This window comes from Salmo salar, chromosome ssa02, assembly GCF_905237065.1.
Source record: "Salmo salar chromosome ssa02, Ssal_v3.1, whole genome shotgun sequence".
Lineage (NCBI taxonomy): Eukaryota > Metazoa > Chordata > Actinopteri > Salmoniformes > Salmonidae > Salmo > Salmo salar.
This window is the reverse complement of record NC_059443.1, coordinates 5292775-5308678: the sequence shown is the minus strand read 5'-3', so window position 1 is coordinate 5308678 and position 15904 is coordinate 5292775. Positions and strand designations below refer to the sequence as shown.

At 46.2% G+C, this 15904-nt stretch overlaps 1 pseudogene; it reads right to left on the bottom strand.

The window, feature by feature from the left end:
* LOC106573090 (collagen alpha-1(XIV) chain-like) overlaps positions 1-15904 on the bottom strand; it is a 263151-nt pseudogene that overhangs the window by 169736 nt on the left and 77511 nt on the right.

Genomic DNA, 15904 nt, shown 5'->3' with positions numbered 1-15904 from the left:
TGGGTAATAATTTATCTGGTTCCTTTCAAACAGCACTGTGACTGTGTCAGCCAGTTAATTCCACAATGATACACAAATTAGACATGCTCAACAGTAATTACACATTTACATCAGGATTTAACCCCTGGATGGGTACAGCTACAGAATGTGTCCTGGCATCAGGATTTAACCCCTGGATGGGTACAGCTACATAACGTGTCCTGTCATCAGGATTTAACCCTTGGATGGGTACAGCTACAGAACGTGTCCTGTCATCAGGATTTAACCCCTGGATGGGTACAGCTACAGAATGTGTCCTGACATCAGGATTTAACCCCTGGATGGGTACAGCTACAGAACGTGTCCTGTCATCAGGATTTAACCCCTGGATGGGTACAGCTACAGAACGTGTCCTGTCATCAGGATTTAACCCCTGGATGGGTACAGCTACAGAACGTGTCCTGTCATCAGGATTTAACCCCTGGATGGGTACAGCTACAGAACGTGTCCTGTCATCAGGATTTAACCCCTGGATGGGTACAGCTACAGAATGTGTCCTGTCATCAGGATTTAACCCCTGGATGGGTACAGCTACAGAACGTGTCCTGTCATCAGGATCTAACCTCCCTGACATGATGATCAGTGTGGTGCCTGACAGGATGATCAGTGTGGTGCCTAACATGATGATCAGTGTGGTGCCTGACATGATGATCAGTGTGGTGTCAAACCATCAAAGCAAGATGCTTGGTTTCTGATCAGAGCTGAGTTACACAGAGTGATCTACCTACAACACACACATAGGAAAATGACCTCTGAACGTCCCCTCTGTGATACACTCCACATACAGTCTATGTCTGCCCATCTTTGGCCATATTCCCAAAGGGATGTAAGACGCCTGGTAACTCTGTGAGTTCTCTCTATACTGACTGACAACCTAGCGTACAACCAACGACACGGCTTCTAAGGTGCAGGACGGTGTGACCAGTGAGAATAAGGAGTGACTTACAATCAGTACACCACTTATCATGATCACTGCAAGTAAACCCTTCTTCAGAAATAGCCAGTCTCTGCCTCTAAACGAGCTCCAAACTCACTGACTCCTCGTTGCGGTCTCCTGTGAGGCTGACGTAGGTGACTCTGTACTGGTCCACCTTAGGATCCTCCAGCTGCCATGACACCTCCAGGCTGTAGGTGGTCTCCTCCTGGACCTGCAGGCCTCTCACCGCCTGACGTACCACTGGAGGGGACAGATAACACAGAGATATTAATGTATTGACTTATTGAATCCTTTTGACCAGGCCAGTTGGCTGATAACAGCTTGGACAAGAGACCTGATTGAGTTCTCATAACATGAAATGACTCACCATCAATATATGCAATCACAATCATGATATTCAGCACCATGTCATTTAACAACACAATGCAGTCAATAATCACATCTTTGTAAACAAGGATTAGTCTGTCACTTTATACCAGCGTGATCAAGTAACAAGTCATTCTAAAACCAAAGCAAAGCAACCCCTGCCGAAGAGATAACACTCCTGACCACATTACCTGACCAGGAATAACTCTCAGCCCTAGATATAAGACATAACCCAGGTACAGGAGACTACATGTCCACCAGGAATAACTCTGAGCCCTAGATATAAGATATAACCCAGGTAGAAGAGACTACATGTCCACCAGGAATAACTCTGAGCCCTAGATATAAGACATAACCCAGGTAGAAGAGACTAAATGTCCACCAGGAATAATTCTGAGCCCTAGATATAAGATATAACCCAGGTAGAAGAGACTAAATGTCCACCAGGAATAATTCTAAGCCGTAGCTATAAGACATAACCCAGGTACAAGAGACTAAATGTCCACCAGGAATAACTCTGAGCTCTAGCTATAAGATATAACCCAGGTAGAAGAGACTAAATGTCCACCAGGAATAATTCTAAGCCGTAGCTATGAGATATAACCCAGGTAGAAGAGACTAAATGTCCACCAGGAATAACTCTGAGCTCTAGCTATAAGATATAACCCAGGTAGAAGAGACTAAATGTCCACCAGGAATAATTCTAAGCCGTAGCTATGAGATATAACCCAGGTAGAAGAGACTAAATGTCCACCAGGAATAATTCTGAGCCGTAGCTATGAGATATAACCCAGGTAGAAGAGACTAAATGTCCACCAGGAATAATTCTGAGCCGTAGCTATGAGATATAACCCAGGTAGAAGAGACTAAATGTCCACCAGGAATAATTCTGAGCCGTAGCTATGAGATATAACCCATGTACAAGAGACTAAATGTCCACCAGGAATAACTCTGAGCTCTAGCTATAAGATATAACCCAGGTAGAAGAGAGTAAATGTCCACCAGGAATAACTCTGAGCCCTAGATATAAGATATAACCCAGGTAGAAGAGAATAAATGTCCACCAGGAATAACTCTGAGCCGTAGCTATGAGATTTAACCAAGGTAGAAGAGACTAAATGTCCACCAGGAATAATTCTGAGCCGTAGCTATGAGATATAACCAAGGTAGAAGAGACTAAATGTCCACCAGGAATAATTCTGAGCCGTAGCTATGGGATATAACCAAGGTAGAAGAGACTAAATGTCCACCAGGAATAACTCTGAGCTCTAGATATAAGACATAACCCAGGTACAAGAGTATAAATGACTTCAGACCTGAGAAATACGACAGTAGTTTAAAAGTAGTAAATCCTTGATGATTGAATTTGGAAACTCCAGTTTGGTCCCATATGGTACCATGTGGCTCTCGGCAGGACTATAATCGAGTCAGAGAGACTTGTGGGAGCAGAACGCTTGGTGACAACATGAAAAACAGCCTTTTCCATTCGACCAATAAGAACAATTTAAACAACAGTCAGAAAGTTCATTACCTGGCGTTGTAGTGGCAACCGTTGTTGTCCTGGCAACTGGAAACAATAGTGATGCAGTTAGTAAGACAAACAGAGAGAAATACAATACTAGAACTAAATCAAGTACTACAGTTTAGATTTGTCAACGTTGCATACCCAGTGTGGGTGCAGACTGCAGCTCCAGTCAAAGCAGTACCACATCTGATTCAACTCATTAAGTCTATTGGACAAAGTGATTAGTTCAATACTTGAATCTGGAGTCTTACTGATATGGCTGGAGTGAAAGCCTGGCCCTTTGTAGATAAGGTCTGATTTAAAGTCACGGTGTAAAACTGCAGAACTGCTGTATGGTGCATAGAGAATGAGTTGAGTTGCATTATTCTCTCACGTGTTGTCTCCACCACTAACACTGCATCACTCTCTGATTGGTCTTTGAAGATGGCTTGGAGCATCACTTCATACTCCGTGTTAGGGCTCAGTCCACTGAGGAGGAAGGAGTCCACATCACCACTTAGAACCATCTAGAATACAGAGAGAGAGATAGAGAGAGAGGTAGTGAGAGAGAGAGAGAGAGAGAGAGAGAGAGAGAGAGAGAGAGAGAGAGAGAGAGAGAGAGAGAGAGAGAGAGAGAGAGAGAGAGAGAGAGAGAGAGAGAGAGAGAGAGAGAGAGAGAGAGAGAGAGAGAGAGAGACAGAGAGAGAGAGAGAGAGAGGTAGTGAGCAGAGAGAGAGAGAGAGAGAGAGAGAGAGAGAGAGAGAGAGGTAGTGAGAGAGAGAGAGAGAGAGAGAGAGAGAGAGAGAGAGAGAGAAACAGAAAGGATAAAATACACCTGCTATGATCAATATCATTATCATACACTGCTCTCTCATGGATTAACTCAACTAGTCTGCATTGGTGGGTTTTGTGGGAAAATCTCTCCACCACCCTACTTCATAGTCACAGCCTCACAGCTCTACAATCACAGCCTCACAGGCCTACAGTCACAGCCTCACAGGTCTACAGTCACAGCCTCACAGGTCTACAGTCACAGCCTCACAGCTCTACAGTCACAGCTCTAAAGTCACAGCCTCACAGGCCTACAGTCACAGCCTCACAGCTCTACAGTCACAGCTCTACAGTCACAGCCTCACAGCTCTACAGTCACAGCTCTACAGTCACAGCCTCACAGGCCTACAGTCACAGCTCTACAGTCACAGCCTCACAGGTCTAAAGTCACAGCCTCACAGCTCTACAGTCCCAGCCTCACAGGTCTAAAGTCCCAGCCTCACAGGTCTACAGTCACAGCCTCACAGCTCTACAGTCACAGCCTCACAGCTCTACAGTCACAGCCTTACAGCTCAACAGTCACAGCCTCACAGCTCTACAGTCACAGCTCTACAGTCCCAGCCTCACAGCTCTACAGTCACAGCCTCACAGCTCTACAGTCGCAGCCTCACAGCTCTACAGTCACAGCCTCACAGCTCTGCTACATAGGGCTCAGATCCAAAGTAATGCACTTTACAGGGAACAGGGTGCCATGAGAGACACAGACAGCGTATCTACTCCACAGTAACATTCCACCACCCTACCTCACAGACACAGACAGTGTATCGACTCCACAGTAACATTCCACCACCCTACCTCACAGACACAGACAGTGTATCTACTCCACAGTAACATTCCACCACCCTACCTCACAGACACACCCAGTGTATCTACTCCACAGTAACATTCCACCACCCTACCTCACAGACACACCCAGTGTATCTACTCCACAGTAACATTCCACCACCCTGCCTCACAGACACAGACAGTGTATCTACTCCACAGTAACATTCCACCACCCTACCTCACAGACACAGACAGTCTATCTACTCCACAGTAACATTCCACCACCCTACCTCACAGACACAGACAGTGTATCTACTCCACAGTAACATTCCACCACCCTACCTCACAGACACAGACAGTCTATCTACTCCACAGTAACATTCCACCACCCTACCTCACAGACACAGACAGTCTATCTACTCCACAGTAACATTCCACCACCCTACCTCACAGACACACCCAGTGTATCTACTCCACAGTAACATTCCACCACCCTACCTCACAGACACACCCAGTGTATCTACTCCACAGTAACATTCCACCACCCTACCTCACAGACACAGACAGTGTATCTACTCCACAGTAACATTCCACCACCCTACCTCACAGACACAGACAGTCTATCTACTCCACAGTAACATTCCACCACCCTACCTCACAGACACAGACAGCGTATCTACTCCACAGTAACATTCCACCACCCTACCTCACAGACACACCCAGTGTATCTACTCCACAGTAACATTCCACCACCCTACCTCACAGACACAGACAGTGTATCTACTCCACAGCGTCAGCAGTGTATTATTTTCTGCTGCGGTGACTCCCGGTAAACACACCGACCTGCTGACCTGCAGTGCTATCTGTAAAGACCAGCTAGCTACAGTAGTCAGTCAGGACCCAGGAATGAGGCTGGTCAGTCAGTTCAGAGAGCATATTTCACTAGCCTGGGGCCATAACAGTTTGTGCTTTATAGCCACCTCCAATGGCTGTTGTCATAGGAGTTGGCAAAACAGCAGAAACAGATCTGGGACCAGGCTAATGTTTCACCAGTTGGCTAGAGACTGGAGCATTGTGCCATTCTACAGCTGATGTTCTCTTGTTAAGGACAGATTATCAACACTTTGGATCTGAGCCAGGATCACAGTTATATCAGCCACTAAAAACCTAGTCAATCAGGCATCCAATCAAGTCAAGTATCTAACTTGGATTATGAGTATTGGAGTTTGCACTTTTGGGACTATTCCATGTATTATATTTTACCTGGCAAACTAAATTAAGAGCAGCAAGAGTCTCATGAAGCATTTGACAAATGTATTGATCCAGGTCTGGTTTCCCTTTTGGGTTATCCCAGTACCAACCTCCTTAGTGGGTTGTCCCAGTACCAACCTCCTTAGTGGATTGTCCCAGTACCAACCTCCTTAGTGGGTTGTCCCAGTACCAACCTCCTTAGTGGATTGTCCCAGTACCAACCTCCTTAGTGGATTGTCTCAGTACCAACCTCCTTAGTGGGTTGTCCCAGTACCAACCTCCTTAGTGGAATGTCCCAGTACCAACCTCCTTAGTGGGTTGTCTCAGTACCAACCTCCTTAGTGGATTGTCCCAGTACCAACCTCCTTAGTGGGTTATCCCAGTACCAACCTCCTTAGTGGGTTATCCCAGTACCAACCTCCTTAGTGGGTTGTCCCAGTACCAACCTCCTTAGTGGGTTGTCCCAGTACCAACCTCCTTAGTGGGTTGTCTCAATACCAACCTCCTTAGGGGGTTATCCCAGTACCAACCTCCTTAGTGGATTGTCCCAGTACCAACCTCCTTAGTGTCCCCTCCATCATAAGGAGCCCAGGTCAGTTTGTAGAGGACGATGCCCGGAGCAGAGTGACCCCAGCTGACCCGGAAGCTCTCTGCGGTGACCTCACTGGCCTGGAGGTCAAGAGGGCCTGGCACAGGGTCTATTAGAGAGATCAAACAGCATCATCAGAACAGGAAGATCAGATATAACATGAAGTAAAACACACATCACTTCTGACTGGAAGAACTCATACTACAGTCCTATTCTGACCTGGTTAGTACCAATAGGAAGAACTCATACTACAGTCCTATTCTGACCTGGTTAGTACCAATAGGAAGAACTCATACTACAGTCCTATTCTGACCTGGTTAGTACCAATAGGAAGAACTCATACTACAGTCCTATTCTGACCTGGTTAGTACCAATAGGAAGAACTCATACTACAGTCCTATTCTGACCTGGTTAGTACCAATAGGAAGAACTCATACTACAGTCCTATTCTGACCTGGTTAGTACCAATAGGAAGAACTCATACTACAGTCCTATTCTGACCTGGTTAGTACCAATAGGAAGAACTCATATTACAGTCCTATTCTGACCTGGTTAGTACCAATAGGAAGAACTCATACTACAGTCCTATTCTGACCTGGTTAGCACCAATAGGAAGAACTCATACTACAGTCCTATTCTGACCTGGTTAGTACCAATAGGAAGAACTCATACTACAGTCCTATTCTGACCTGGTTAGTACCAATAGGAAGAACTCATACTACAGTCCTATTCTGACCTGGTTAGTACCATTAGTACCAATAAAATAGCTCCTAAAGTGCAAACCCTGCTCATCTGGCACTACTCTGAGAGACTCTGATTGGTTCTTACCGGTGGTGAAGCTGCCAGAGAGGGCTTCTGATTGGCCCTCGTCGTAGATCCCAAAGATGGCTACCTCATACTCCCTTGCAGACGTCAGGTCATTCAGAGTCCAGGACGTGACTGGACCCACATCCACCTAAGGGGAAACAGAGACACACAGTATTGACAGAAGAGAGAGAGACACACAGTAATGAGAGAAGAGAGAGAGAAGACACAGACAGACAGACAGACAGACAGACAGACAGACAGACAGACAGACAGACAGACAGACAGACAGACAGACAGACAGACAGACAGACAGACAGACAGACAGACAGACAGACAGACAGACAGACAGACAGACAGACAGACAGACAGACAGACAGACAGACAGACAGACAGACAGACAGACAGACAGACAGACAGACAGAGAAGGAAGTCAGATGTAATATATGGGTAACTCTAGGTTAAATCCCCTAGTCTTGTTCTAGGTTAAATCCCCTAGTCTTGTTCTAGGTTAAATCCCCTAGTCTTGTTCTAGGTTAAATCCCCTAGTCTTGTTCTAGGTTAAATCCCCTAGTCTTGTTCTAGGTTAAATCCCCTAGTCTTGTTCTAGGTTAAATCCCCTAGTGTTGTCTCTCACCTCATCAGTCTTTAGCCCGTCAGTCTTGACGTACATGATGCGGTATCCTGTCACCTTCCTAGAGGCAGCTTCCCACGACAGTTTGGCTGAGTTGTGGTCCACCTCAGAGAACACAAGGTTCTTGGGAGGGCTCAGTGGTACTGCAGACACAAAAGGGTTAACTCAAAATGTCATGTTGTAGAGATCAATCAATCAATCAAATGTATTTACAGAGCCCTTTTTCCATCAGCAGTTGTCACTAAGTGCTATACAGCTACAACTTCTGAAGACACCATATCTGTCCTCAGGAAGACCTTCAGTATATCTGTCCTCAGGAAGACCTACAGTATATCTGTCCTCAGGAAGACCTTCAGTATATCTGTCCTCAGGAAGACCTACAGTATATCTGTCCTCAGGAAGACCTACAGTATATCTGTCCTCAGGAAGACCTACAGTATATCTGTCCTCAGGAAGACCTTCAGTATATCTGTCCTCAGGAAGACCTACAGTATATCTGTCCTCAGGAAGACCTTCAGTATATCTGTCCTCAGGAAGACCTACAGTATATCTGTCCTCAGGAAGACCTTCAGTATATCTGTCCTCAGGAAGACCTACAGTATATCTGTCCTCAGGAAGACCTACAGTATATCTGTCCTCAGGAAGACCTGCAGTATATCTGTCCTCAGGAAGACCTACAGTATATCTGTCCTCAGGAAGACCTACAGTATATCTGTCCTCAGGAAGACCTACAGTATATCTGTCCTCAGGAAGACCTACAGTATATCTGTCCTCAGGAAGACCTACAGTATATCTGTCCTCAGGAAGACCTGCAGTATATCTGTCCTCAGGAAGACCTACAGTATATCTGTCCTCAGGAAGACCTACAGTATATCTGTCCTCAGGAAGACCTACAGTATATCTGTCCTCAGGAAGACCTACAGTATATCTGTCCTCAGGAAGACCTTCAGTATATCTGTCCTCAGGAAGACCTACAGTATATCTGTCCTCAGGAAGACCTACAGTATATCTGTCCTCAGGAAGACCTACAGTATATCTGTCCTCAGGAAGACCTTCAGTATATCTGTCCTCAGGAAGACCTACAGTATATCTGTCCTCAGGAAGACCTTCAGTATATCTGTCCTCAGGAAGACCTACAGTATATCTGTCCTCAGGAAGACCTTCAGTATATCTGTCCTCAGGAAGACCTACAGTATATCTGTCCTCAGGAAGACCTACAGTATATCTGTCCTCAGGAAGACCTGCAGTATATCTGTCCTCAGGAAGACCTACAGTATATCTGTCCTCAGGAAGACCTACAGTATATCTGTCCTCAGGAAGACCTACAGTATATCTGTCCTCAGGAAGACCTACAGTATATCTGTCCTCAGGAAGACCTTCAGTATATCTGTCCTCAGGAAGACCTACAGTATATCTGTCCTCAGGAAGACCTTCAGTATATCTGTCCTCAGGAAGACCTACAGTATATCTGTCCTCAGGAAGACCTTCAGTATATCTGTCCTCAGGAAGACCTACAGTATATCTGTCCTCAGGAAGACCTACAGTATATCTGTCCTCAGGAAGACCTGCAGTATATCTGTCCTCAGGAAGACCTACAGTATATCTGTCCTCAGGAAGACCTACAGTATATCTGTCCTCAGGAAGACCTACAGTATATCTGTCCTCAGGAAGACCTGCAGTATATCTGTCCTCAGGAAGACCTACAGTATATCTGTCCTCAGGAAGACCTACAGTATATCTGTCCTTTATCTGAATTGTTGAATATTTTACAGTAGGTTTAAGAGGACACTTACAGGTGGTCTGCTGGCTAGTCATAGGATCGCTAGCTTCTTCTCCATACATGGCATAGACTGTCACAGTGTACTCCGTAGCAGGAGTCAAGTCCTCCAGCTCCAGATCAGTTACTGCATCTGACACCTTCATCTGTTGGTTTAAAGGGGGAAAGGGGAAAGCATGGCATCAGTGAAGGTCCAGATGACACAGTGGTGTGAGTCCAAAATTACAACCTATTCCTTATATAGTGCACTACTTGCGTAGTGGACTAATGTAGTGGACTATATGGGGAACAGGGTACTGTTGGGACTCAAGCCAAGATGCACCATCTGGAAGCCTGATTAGCATGGAGAATAATTCCACATGAAACATGTAACTTCTTTGCACTGTCTGAAAACAGCTTTACAGAATATACAGTATTATTTCTGAGGCACGCAATACTGTAGAAAAAGCAGAGTCGTTTATCTTGTGGAATAATCCGGCCCGCGGCCCACACAGAGAGTTTGGTTAAACCAAAGTTCCCCATAATATATATACTGCTCAAAAAAATAAAGGGAACACTTAAACAACACATCCTAGATCTGAATGAAAGAAATAATCTTATTAAATACTTTTTTCTTTACATAGTTGAATGTGCTGACAACAAAATCACACAAAAATAATCAATGGAAATCCAATTTATCAACCCATGGAGGTCTGGATTTGGAGTCACACTCAAAATTAAAGTGGAAAACCACACTACAGGCTGATCCAACTTTGATGTAATGTCCTTAAAACAAGTCAAAATGAGGCTCAGTAGTGTGTGTGTGGCCTCCACGTGCCTGTATGACCTCCCTACAACGCCTGGGCATGCTCCTGATGAGGTGGCGGATGGTCTCCTGAGGGATCTCCTCCCAGACCTGGACTAAAGCATCCGCCAACTCCTGGACAGTCTGTGGTGCAACGTGGCGTTGGTGGATGGAGCGAGACATGATGTCCCAGATGTGCTCAATTGGATTCAGGTCTGGGGAACAGGCGGGCCAGTCCATAGCATCAATGCCTTCCTCTTGCAGGAACTGCTGACACACTCCAGCCACATGAGGTCTAGCATTGTCTTGCATTAGGAGGAACCCAGGGCCCACCGCACCAGCATATGGTCTCACAAGGGGTCTGAGGATCTCATCTCGATACCTAATCGCAGTCAGGCTACCTCTGGCGAGCACATGGAGGGCTGTGCGGCCCCCGAAAGAAATGCCACCCCACACCATGACTGACCCACCGCCAAACCGGTCATGCTGGAGGATGTTGCAGGCAGCAGAACGTTCTCCACGGGCGTCTCCAGACTCTGTCACGTCTGTCACGTGCTCAGTGTGAACCTGCTTTCATCTGTGAAGAGCACAGGGCGCCAGTGGCGAATTTGCCAATCTTGGTGTTCTCTGGCAAATGCCAAACGTCCTGCACGGTGTTGGGCTGTAAGCACAACCCCCACCTGTGGACGTCGGGTCCTCATACCACCCTCATGGAGTCTGTTTCTGACCGTTTGAGCAGACACATGCACATTTGTGGCCTGCTGGAGGTAATTTTGCAGGGCTCTGGCAGTGCTCCTCCTGCTCCTCCTTGCACAAAGCGGTCCTGCTGCTGGGTTGTTGCCCTCCCTACGGCCTCCTCCACGTCTCCTGATGTACTGGCCTGTCTCCTGGTAGCGCCTCCATGCTCTGGACACTACGCTGACAGACACAGCAAACCTTCTTGCCACAGCTCGCATTGATGTGCCATCCTGGATGAGCTGCACTACCTGAGCCACTTGTGTGGGTTGTAGACTCCGTCTCATGCTACCACTAGAGTGAAAGCACCGCCAGCATTCAAAAGTGACCAAAACATCAGCCAGGAAGCATAGGAACTGAGAAGTGGTCTGTGGTCCCCACCTGCAGAACCACTCCTTTATTGGGGGTGTCTTGCTAATTGCCTATAATTTCCACCTGTTGTCTATTCCATTTGCACAACAGCATGTGAAATTTATTGTCAATCAGTGTTGCTTCCTAAGTGGACAGTTTGATTTCACAGAAGTGTGATTGACTTGGAGTTACATTATGTTGTTTAAGTGTTCCCTTTATTTTTTTGAGCAGTGTATATATATTAGAAACTCAATCGGGGTGTCAACTTACTGTTGCTAGGTAGAACAGTAGAATACACAAGGTGACATTTCTACATGTGGTTGTTTATCATCAGTTTTCTCTTGTTATGTCAGTCACTGATAGTCAGTCAATTAGCCCACGTCAGTGAGTTTAGCGGACAGCTATCTAAACTTGCTATCATGGTTGAAATACCGACCAGGGGCCCCATTGATTTTGTTAGTCAGTGTCGCTCAGATATCATATTAAAAAATGCTAAAATCCACCCTATGGCAAAATGTAAAACAGCTAATTTTCCTTTCTGCCCCATGGCAAAATGAGTAGAATTGCATGAAATTAGTTATAACATTGCTAAATCTTCTCTCTGCCCCATGGCAAAATGAGTAGAATTGAAGCAAACTTTCTTTAAAACTGCAACATGTTTTCTAGAGACAGGGACAGGGACAGATACATGGACAGAGATAGGGACAGGGACAAAGAGAGAGACAGGGACGGGGACAAAGACAGAGACAGAGACGGGGACGGGGACAGGGACAAAGACAGAGACGGGGACAAAGACAGAGACAGGGACGGTGACGGGGACAGGGACGGGGACAGGGACAGGGACAGATACATGGACAGAGATAGGGACAGGGACAAAGACAGAGACAAAGACAGAGACAGAGACAGGGACGGTGACGGGGACAGGGACAGGGACAGAGACAGGGACAGAGACAGGGACAGGGACGGGGACGGGGACAGAGATAGGGACAGGGACAGGGACAGAAACAGAGACAGGGACAGGGACAGAGACAGGGACAAAGACGGGGATGGGGACGGGGACAGGGACAGAGGAAGTACTCTTATTGAGGCCTCTCCTTCCTCCATGACACCACCAGATCCAATAAGCCTCTGGAGCCTCCAGATCACCAGGGTGCTGCTGGAGGTTCAGTTCAGCACCAGATCTACTGACACAAGGCCTCCCATCCCCGGTGGTCCTGTGGTTTAGGAACTAGGGATTATCCATGCTGTATTTCATCAGGAGAAAAGAGAAACGGACCCCCAGCAGCCCCTCCAGGAAGAACCCTCCCCCAGACCGATCCCACACAGGCTCTCGGCCCTCCGGCTGGGGTACCTCTTTCTCGTCGGAGGCCCCGTCCTTGGTCAGGGGGGGCGATAGGACCATGTACCCCGAGACGCCCTGCACACCGCTCCACCGCGCCCGCATGGTGTTGTGGGTAACGTCGTACAGCTCCAGGCCGTTCACCATGGGGAGAGCCACTGAGACACACGTGAACACACACAGGAACGAACAGACACATACACACAGATACACACAGACACACACAGACACACAGAGAGAATTGGGTTAAACCCAGGTGAAAGAGTATGTTTACACACATCCAACTTGGCCCAGGAGTTGAGGGAAAAAAGAACAAGTATAGAAAATAGTCTTGCTGACAATGAGAAGGGAGGTGGACTCACATGTGGTCTCGCTGCCACGAAGTGCCTCGCTAGCTGAGCTGGTGTACACAGCAAACACAGCTAACTGGTACTCTGTTAAGGAGTTGAGATACCGCAGAACCACAGAGTTCTCTGTGCCGTCCACCACAGCCTGGGAGAGATACAAAGAGACTGGGTCAAAGAGATACACAGAAATACACAGATACTGGGTCAGAGAGATACACAGAGACTGGGTCAGAGAGATACACAGATACTGGGTCAGAGAGATACACAGAGATACACAGAGACTGGGTCAGAGAGATACACAGATCCTGGGTCAGAGAGATACACAGAGATACACAGAGACTGGGTCAGAGAGATACACAGATACTGGGTCAGAGAGATACACAGATACTGGGTCAGAGAGATACACAGAGATACATGGAGACTGGGTCAGAGAGATACACAGAGATACACAGAGACTGGGTCAGAGAGATACACAGACTGGTTCAGAGAGATACACAGAGACTGAACATCTCGAGTCAATACATTCAGAAAAGTTGTCCTGAACATCTTGAGTGAATACATCCAGTAATGTACATTTTTCAAGGAATAGAAACGGAACCTGGAACGAAAGTGATCCATACTGTTCCGGAACAGAACCGTTATTTTAAAAGCATGAGAACCGGTTAATAACGTAATTTTATGTTCCAGGCATTTTTTTCCAGCCCCACAAAAGAATGCAACAAAGCGCCTATGCAAAGCCCTCACTCTGTCACTCAGAAACGTATTCCAGTGTCTGCCTGCAAGTTGAAAATCTTTAACTGTGAGTGTTTAGACTACCTGCCCCTCCCCCTCAGACACAGAGGCTACTGTACTGACGTTACAAGCTTGATTCAGAAGATAGGGAGAGAGATTTTTAATTAGCTAGAGAAGAATGGGTAAACTTTTTCAATGTTATTTAATGATACTGTAGGCCTAGTTATCACGTTTAACGTTGGATTTACTAACAACAAAAAAGTAAGACGTGTTTTTAATTCTGGTGCCACTCTACACACACAAGCTTGTTAGCTAGCTAGCTCAAAGGACATTCAAAGTTCCTCCATAGAAGCCGCTCTTCCTAGGTAGAATTCTGTGGACCTGTGTCAGATAATGCTCTTCATAACAAGATGCCCAGCTCTTCGAGCCTCCACCCTCTCTTGCTCTCTCCCACCCGCAAAATGTCAGTCGCATCTTGCCTGTTCTATCTGCACTGATTGGTGAAGTCATTTAATGAGCTAAATGTAAACAACTGTCTATTTCAAAGGTTAAAAAAGGAACAGAAATGAAAAATATAAACTGGTACTTTGAGGTTTGAACCGGTTCAGAACTTTATTTTTCTGGTCAGAACAGTGGAACGGAACGGATAAAATTGTGATTCTATTCAGAACGAAACGATTCGAAAATAATTTGGGTTCCAACCCCTTGGTTTCACCTGCAGCAGATGGACATAAAAAACTACTGGGTGGGAGAGTAAGATGGAGTGTGTATACCTCTTCAGGCCGTCCTCCCTGGGTAGCAGGGTAGTACACCACACGGTACTTCTCTACACTGCCGGGAGCGTGACTCCAGGACACCCTGAAACTCCTGGCTGTCACCTCTGATGTCACTAGGTCCTGAGGAGCTCCCTGTGTCTCCTGTTCTGCAGACTCTCCTAGAGGAACAGACATTCAGATAGTACAGGATAGCATCATCTAAGGTGAAAGACTGTACAGTATACTGTATGGACATGTTGATGTCCCTCGGTCCTGAGGAGCTCCCTGTGTCTCCTGTTCTGCAGACTCTCCTAGAGGAACAGACATTCAGATAGTACAGGATAGCATCATCTAAGGTGAAAGACTGTACAGTATACCGTATGGACATGTTGATGTCCCTCGGTCCTGAGGAGCTCCCTGTGTCTCCTGTTCTGCAGACTCTCCTAGAGGAACAGACATTCAGATAGTACAGGATAGCATCATCTAAGGTGAAAGACTGTACAGTATACTGTATGGACATGTTGATGTCACTCGGTCCTGAGGAGCTCCCTGTGTCTCCTGTTCTGCAGACTCTCCTAGAGGAACAGACATTCAGATAGTACAGGATAGCATCATCTAAGGTGAAAGACTGTACAGTATACTGTATGGACATGTTGATGTCCCTCGGTCCTGAGGAGCTCCCTGTGTCTCCTGTTCTGCAGACTCTCCTAGAGGAACAGACATTCAGATAGTACAGGATAGCATCATCTAAGGTGAAAGACTGTACAGTATACTGTATGGACATGTTGATGTCCTCTCGGGTCCTGTGTCTCCTGTTCTGCAGACTCTCCTAGAGGACAGACATTACAGATAGTAAGGATAGCAGAATGCATGGTCTGGAAAGACTGTACTGTACACTCTTAGAAATAAAATATGCTATCTAGAACCTAAAAGGGTTCTTTGGCTGTCCCCATAGGAGTACCCTATAAAGAACTATTTTTGGTTCCAACTAGAACCGTTTTGGCTCCAGGTTGAACCCTTTTGGGTTCCATGTAGAACTCTTTCCATAGAGGGTTCTAAATGGAACCCAGAAGGGTTCTACCTGTAACCAAAAAAGGTATTCCTATGGGGACAGCCGAAGAACCCTTTTGGAACCCTTTTTTCTAAGTATGTATGTCTAAGTGCATATTTATTCAGTATACACTACATATGGGCAGCATTATGATGATTCTGCATGATGATTAAGTATGAAGTGTATCAAACAGACAGAAGTTATTTCAGCTCAGATTTGTAGTGACAACCTGAGGACTGCTCAATATTAAAGACTGGGCACTATGTCTAAGTGAATGAGACAGTATGTACTGTAAAGACATACAGTAGAATGA